The sequence below is a fragment of the Camelina sativa genome, chromosome 17 (genome assembly GCF_030686135.1).
Source record: "Camelina sativa cultivar CO46 ecotype springtype chromosome 17, ASM3068613v1".
NCBI classification, from domain to species: Eukaryota; Viridiplantae; Streptophyta; class Magnoliopsida; order Brassicales; family Brassicaceae; genus Camelina; species Camelina sativa.
Genome location: NC_141896.1, coordinates 28991417 through 28999389, shown reverse-complemented (window position 1 = coordinate 28999389; position 7973 = coordinate 28991417). Strand labels below are relative to the sequence as shown.

The window sequence follows — 7973 nt, the reverse complement described above, 5'->3', positions numbered from 1 at the left end:
AGATAAGCCATGGTCATGCACTCACCTTATCAACTGATTATAACAACCAATACAACCAGTTGAGACCCTCCTAACGTTTGAAACAGCCCAGAAACGCCCTACAACAAGCAACACAACCAAAAACGACTTATAGCAAAACTGGACAGAAACATCAGAAAAGAACAGTCTCAAAGACGAAACCCTAAAATGAAAACCAACCGTTAACTAACAAATCTCTCCGGTGAAAAGCTATCCCTAGACGTCACGGAGCTTCACACAAAAGTTTCAGCACGATCAGGAACCAGACGAGACCACGATCTCAATTACAATCCCGATGGTTCCAACTCGCGGCTGAGAAAACGTGACTCACGAAACTGCAAATAACTCATCGAGTTTAAATCCAAAACTACTTCTGTAAAAAGGAGAATGACGATGAAAGACTTGGGAATAAACCTACCAAATTTAATTACCTTTGAGAACGATTTGTTATGCCGAAACTGTTTCCTCTCAAACCCTAACGATTCTGCTCTTTCTCCTTTAATCTCCTTCACACCACAATAGGCTCTCTCTCCTCTCTCTCTATCTCTGCAAACGGCGACCAGACACCCTAAAACCCTTAATTTGTCGCTTCTCCACTTATATACTCGGTTTAGATAACTAAACCAAACCAACCAAACCAAAATCGTGAATTAAAACAAACCCGATGAACCTAGAAATAGTGGTGTTGATCGATGCCACTAGGGTGTTGATCGACACTCCTACCAAAACCGCATAATCCGGTTCGCGGATGTTACATCTTTACTTGCGACAAAAGACCATTTGATCTGGGAAAAGTTTCTTATGACGTTGGAAGTGAGTTGTGGCTAAGCATTAGTGCTGTCAGAGAAAAGAAGATTAAGAAGATGAAGCAAACAATCATTCAAAATGTTGCTTACTATCTTGAGGACAAGATAGTTTTGAAGGGAAGTATGATGATAAATGGCAAAAATGTTAATGATGCATTTCATAAACAAATGGTGAATGGTGAGTATCAAGAGTAGAAGATAGGCGCAGAAGAGTGGAAGCTAGGCGCAGAGTATCTGAAGAAGGCTCCAAGTTTCAGTGGTTTAATCGACAAAGAAGAGAAGGAGCACAAGGCTTTAAGAATGGAGAAGAAGCTTCCTTGTTGACTCCGACATCCTTGTTGATGGTAGAACAGAAGATTGCAAGTATATTGTTCGAAATAAACAAAGATGATGCAATTGCGGCGAGTTCACAAGTTTCAAGAGAGATCATTTTGAGTGATCAGTCTCTTACACTTCAACTTGTTGTTGATGTATTGGTTGAAGATCAAGAAGAGGAGCCTGATAAGCCACTACACATATGGTCTGTGAGGGTTGATAAACAGACTTGGCTTGCTGTTTCAAAAGTGCAGAATAGAGTTCTTATGTGTTGCGAGTTGCAGAGCGAGTTTTTTTCAAAACTGGCTTCATCATCAGTTGGCCAAACCACTTGGGAAACACAAGTTGAAGACATTGGATGGAAGCCGTTTGTTGATACTCTTCATGAGATCAACGTGACCTTCAATGGCAGGACAAAGATTATTTGTGCAGGAACAACCAAAGTTCAGTCTCTTTTCCAAAGATTTCACTTCCTTCCACCTTGAGGACAAGTTGGTTCTTCATGGCGGGAGTATTGTTAGGACTCAGATCAGATTATTCGGCCTTTGTGGGCCTCGTCCAAGGCTTATGGTTTAATTCCAGTCTCTTTGTATTTAAGTTGCTTAGTTCTCTCTGTAAACATGATCGAAAAGATCAATCAAAACATTCAAACACTTTCTTCTCTCTTGTTCTTCTCCTTCCTCCTTTCATTTCTTCTGATTTCTCATCTTCTTCTTCTTATTCTCATCTATTTCTGTTACTTCCTTGATAGAACAAAGTCTGGCTCTATTATGGTGTTCTCTTTCCGTCACCGAGAAAGCAATACTTGTGCTGATATTCTAGTAAAAACAGCAATCACACACCCCTCACCATAGGAAATTTATTGTACCTGTCCATATTTTCTATAGCTGCTTGTAAACTTTGATGTAAACTCTGTTCAATAATAAGATTATTGGAAGGAAAAAAAAAATATGCATAAAGTAGCATTTTCCTTTCCCTTTTATAAAGAAAACAAAATAAAAATTGGCATATAATGATTCTAATTATTAGGTCGTACCCGAAAAAAAAAGATTCTAATTATTAGGCTGTTGACTACGTTGAATGTATGACAACAAGGTAGCTGATATGTCGGGACGGCTGCAATTCCTTCTTTATTAGTTCTTTCTCGAGTGGAGGAAAAAAACAGACGACAGAGAAAGCGAGAGAGAGAGAGAGAGAGGGAGAGAGAGAGAGAGAGGGAGAGAGAGATGGAGAATCATACGAAAGACTCGACCATGAATGTTTCATCTCTTAACTGTATCGATCTATCCAACGATGATCTTCATAACTCAGTTGTTTCCCTCAAACAGGTTTGTCCCCCAATCTCAGTTTTTTTCGATTTTGCATGTTTTGATCATTGATTAGAATCAAGAAAAAAAATATTGATTCCATGATATTATGGGTAATTTTGGGTTTAGGCATGTTTGGATTCTGGATTTTTCTATGTGATTAACCATGGGATAGACGAAGAGTTCATGGGATAAAAAAGAAGGTTATTACATTGGAATTGAAGTTCCTAAAGATGACCCTCACTGGATTAAACCATTCTATGGCCCTAACCCTTGGCCTGATGCTGGTTAGGGTGTTTTCTTTCTTTTTCTCTCTGTTGATTTTGTTCATGGCACTTTCTTTGAATAAACTTTGATGTTTTTGGTAGATGTTTTACCCGGTTGGCGAGAAACAATGGAGAAATATCATCAAGAAGCATTGTAAGTCCTCATCTTTGGTTTGCCCTTTTAGTCGAATTCGTTGGTTTAGTTGAAACATTCATCTGTTTTAATTGTTGACAAAATCTGAAGAAAGATAACTCTATAGGAACGAATCATGTTACTGAAAGTTTGGTATGGTCAGGAGGATTTCTAAGGATATTGCAAGATTATTGGCGTTAGCCCTGGACTTGGATGTGATAGGACGGAAATGCTTGGAAAGCCTATTGCAACTATGCGTTTGTTGCGCTATCAGGGTAATGTATTTTTCTTATGAAGAGATCGCAGAGCATTACTGTTCCTTAAGCTTTTTGTATGTATGGTCAAATGTTATACTTACCCGTTGGCTTCTTCTGTTATATTAAGGGGTTTCTGATCCCTCAAATGGAATATATGCATGTGGAGCACATTCTGACTTCGGGATGATGACTCTGTTAGCCACAGATAGTGTAACAGGACTCCAGGTATTAAGCAACACAGATTTGTTATTTATATACCTTTTTGAGATAGTCTGGTTAGTTAGTTATGTAATTTGCTAAAACTTGATGGCAGATATGCAAAGATAAGAAGGCGACGCCTCAGAAGTGGGAATATGTACCGCCAATTAGAGGGTATAACGAAAGACCTTTCTAGTGGTTCATTGGATCCATCATCATCTTATCAACTTTGTATCCTATATACTGACTAGCTTAAGAATTTTTTGTTTATTACATATGTGTTCAACTCTGAGCATCTGATCAAAACTCAGTGTCAATATGGTGGATTTATTTGTTTCATCTGTCTCCAGGGCATTTATTGTGAATCTTGGCGATATGCTGGAACGGTGGAGCAATGGATTTTTCAAGTAATACTTCTAGCTTTACAAGGGATTGTGATTTTGAAGTAAATTTTTCTAGCTGACATTTTTCTCCCATACATTGTGACCTTACATGTCCACATTACATCGGGTTCTTGGGAACGGTCAGGAACGATATTCAGTAAGGCTCTTACTAGACTTATCTGTTTCTGATCTTTCAGGGTTATTAGAGAGGGTTTTTGCTTTTTAGCCATATGCTTGGTCATAATATTCTCAACAGTTTAGTTTTTTGTTTGACATGTTCAGAGTTCAGAACCGAGTCTAGCAAAGTAACATGTATAACATCAATGTTGCATCTAATTTTTTCTCAACGCAGATTCCATTCTTCCTGGAACCGAATCATGACTGTCTAGTGGAGTGTCTCCCAACATGCAAGTCAGAAAGTACCCTCCCTAAGTAAGACTTCAGCTAGTTCTATACCAAGACCTTTTGAGTGGTAACAACTGTTGTTAAAAATTGTTAATGATTTTGATGCATGCATAGATATCCACCGATCAAATGTTCGACGTACCTCACCCAGCGTTACAACGAAACACATGCGGAGCTAAGCATCTACCACCAACAAACATGAATGCTCTTTTCAATCAACAGTAGGAGGGAGTCTAAAAAAAAAGAAAGTAAATTAGTGTTCGTTGTTACACTCTTGGATGTATGCTCAAAGCAAAGTCCTCAAATAGATCGTAATGTAAGTGAAGTTTACGGCACACCCCTTCCATTTGCAGGGATACACATGCTTTTATGTCTTGTTTCAATCTTTGTATCTGTACGAATTTGAGAAGAACCTACAGTCTTTGTTACATTTATAATCAATACTAGCCACACTTGTTGACTCATGGGTTTACGAGATGTTGTAATGAGACAAAAGAATGTAAATTAACAAGTTTGGTCGCCGCTCATGTGATAAAACCTTCATCTCGTTGGTGCGGGCGATCATTAACCCAAATTGCGTTATAGGGTTCACTAGAAGTGATGCACAAAATCCATATACGACTTTCTCCTTTGCATTTTTGTAATAACCCTTCGCCAATTGAGAAATGTTTGATCTCATAGTTTCGCTGGAAAAAAGTAGAGCAGTCTCCTTATTCTGGTAAAGAAAAGACACAAAGGCCATTGCAAACAAAACAAAACAAAACCTACTAGTAACAGAGAAGATAAAAAAGGTACTGCTTCTCTCTAGATTAAGAGCTAGTTTAGAGATACAACAGTTTCACTAATTCGAACCGAGCACTTCGAGAAGTTATCAAACTCGGTGTAGTCACTGTCAGAGATCATTGTCTTGGACCATGACTTCCTTGCGCTGTTCTCTGATCCTCATTGCTTCCTCCTGTAAACACCACATATGATAACAAGAGAAAATAACGTTAATCATATGAACAGGAAGATGCAAAAACCAGAAAATTTGTTGAGTTGCTTTAAGCAAAAGATACCTCAGAGATGAGTTTCCTCTTCTTCTCTTAAGCTTCTCCTTCTTTGCTTTCACTCCCTGAGCTTCAGCCAACAAATACATCCTCTTTGCGGTCTTAGCATATGGATTAAGCTTCACCATCACATTCAAATTCTTCGAAGGGTTCTTCATAATCACTCATTTCTTCACTTCCTTCTTCATTGGCTTCACCACACTCTCTGAACCTCATCAGAGTTTATAATCCTAGCAAGATCAGCATTAAACATTTTCGTCCGTGGCGAAACATATCCTTTCTTATTCTCAAAGAAACCATAAATAGACTCAACCTTCTCAAACGCAGACCTACCAAGATGACCACTAGTAGCTAAACCCAACAAATTCAACCTCGTCACATTACAAAATGTCAACTCCAGAAATCTTCCTAAATGCCTTTGACCAAAAACGATCCTTCAGTATCATAAACTATCAAGTATCAATGGACCTTTCCCAGATATGTAACGACGATTCCTCATTTGGCCTTCTCCACGTCAGCGAAAGCACCTATCCGCTTCAAAAACATAACCACTTAGGGAAGTTCCCTCAACGGATTCAATAAAATTACTACAAGTAACAAGTGGCAACTCTGGAACACTCTCGATCTTGTGACCACGAGCCATAATTAAAGAGGAAACCGCGGTAGGAGGGACTGCGGAAACAATGGCGTGCCTTTTCATCTTGACATTAACACGACGATGTAACCGTCGTAAGATTTTAGTCGGAGTTAACACTCGGCCACTACGACACATGTTTCCGTAAGTTGCTTGACCAGGACGCGGACGGTATGTACCACCACCTGAAACACGAGGGATATGGGAAATGGCATGACCTAAGGTTGACGGCTGTGGTTTGAGATTTGAGCGTGGACGTAGTTTACAATGTATGGACCGGAGCTAGGGTTGTAAATTGGTCTGTCCATAACCAAATGGGCATGTCTATTTGGACACATACAATTTATGGTCATTTATGTGTCAAGACCCAAATACACCCACACCCAAATATGTCCAAACCAAATAGGACCATGACCAATTGGTCTGTCCATTGGTTGCAGATTGAAGCAAAATTCATAATTTCATAAACTCATAATTATAAAGCTAAAGGTTTATAAACTCATAATTATAAAGCTAAAGATTTATAAATTCATAATACACTCATAATACACTCATAATACACTTATAATACTCATAAATACACGAAGAAAAAGAGAAGCGGCGAAATAAAAAAAAAAAAATCCCCCAAATAGTAAAAACCCCAATTTTTTAGGATTATTGGACAGCCCACGTCCAAACTAGTTTAGACCATATATAAATGGGCTAAATTGGTTTTAGGCCCATTTGACCGTTTTAAATTTGGTAATAACCAAACCAGTCCAAATTAATTTGGACCGGACAGCCCATGGTTTTAGAGACCAATTGACATCTCTAACCGGAGCCATCATTACGGCTGGTACTGGAATTGTAGTGATGGCGATGCTTCCGTAGGCGTAGAGTGACTGGAAGGAGATTAATGGACATGAGGCGGCTATGGCAGCGAGTCTTTTCACATTATATTGGCATTCATTTGTACGGTGCCACCGTCGCCATGCTTTAGTCGGATCAATATTTGGAGGCCATTTTCAGATGTGAGACGAAGACTAGTGGTGTCTTTTAGGGTTTTTCAATATTAAAAAAAAATCTCACAAGACTACTTTTAAATCCTTATATAAATGTGTTTACTGATTAGGTTTCCTTGAAAAAGATACTTAATTCTATAAGGTTTTTGAACTTAAATAAAGAAAGTTATAAAGCAAGATTGTACTCAAAAGAGAGAGGTCTGGATGGTTGTAAACTGTGGAAAAAAAGTACTGTTGGGATACAAACAATATCCCACATCTGAAGATTAGAAAATAAGTTTTTAATATATAAGACAAGACCAACTCCAATTAGTATAAGACCTTTTAGGAAGGAGCCCAATAAGAAATCCGTGCGGACTTTGCCACATGGGCCCAAAGAAGACAATATCATACTAATAGGAGAGTTGGCTTGGGTTTGGAAAGCCCAATAATTGGTATCAGAGCCTAGATCGAAAAGTGGACCTAGGGGAGTAGGTGTGGGCTATGTGGGAGGATCTCTCAAAAAAGATGACATGATTAAGGGTGCCTCAAGAATACTTCAGGAATAAAGGGGTACCGGAGCATAGGTACCTGGTTTCGCTGAAGGGAGATACAAACAATATCCCACATCTGAAGATTATAAAATAAGTTTCTAATATATAAGCCAAGACCAACTCCAATTAGTATGAGGCTTTTTGGGAAGGAGTCCAATAAGAAATCCGTGCGGGTTTTACCACATGGATTCAAAGCGGACAATATCATACTAATAGGAGAGTTGGTTTGGGCTTGGAAAACCCAACAAGTACAAAGTAAGGTATTCGATATTCCAAAGAAAAGGAATAGAGAATTTCCAGATAAATACATGGGAGCTTGACTGACAAATATATAACTATACATTGTGAACATCTGAAAGTAGTTTCACTTGTTGACAAGTTTGCTATCTAATTTTACATTACGTAATGCATCTGAATGATTCAGAAGGTATATACGTTTTTTTTCCTTCGACAAGTTGCCTATAGGGTAGTTCTAATGGAACTACTTAGGCATGACCACGGTTACGGTTATCACGTTTACGGTTTATCAACCACCGGTTACGGTTAGAAATTCTGTTTAACCTTAACCATAACCGTTTAGTAAACGGTTAAACGGTTACGGTTGAATACGGTTCCGGTTGAAGCGGTTATGGTTATATACGGTTACGGTTATTTGATAATATGATACG

General features: G+C 38.6%; 2 pseudogenes across 1 annotated transcript; one reads left to right on the top strand and one right to left on the bottom strand.

The window, feature by feature from the left end:
- Positions 1-2233: 2233 nt before the first annotated feature.
- LOC104773649 (kihadalactone A synthase LFS-like) lies at positions 2234-4552 on the top strand (annotated as a pseudogene). Its single transcript, XR_015587767.1, has 10 exons — positions 2234-2467; positions 2576-2733; positions 2815-2866; positions 3009-3120; positions 3230-3327; positions 3416-3474; positions 3651-3707; positions 3795-3840; positions 4036-4115; positions 4203-4552. The product of XR_015587767.1 is annotated as a kihadalactone A synthase LFS-like (transcript).
- A 428-nt stretch (positions 4553-4980) lies between these two features.
- Positions 4981-6595, bottom strand: LOC104773653 (large ribosomal subunit protein uL4z pseudogene; annotated as a pseudogene).
- Between the last annotated feature and the right edge of the window lie 1378 nt (positions 6596-7973).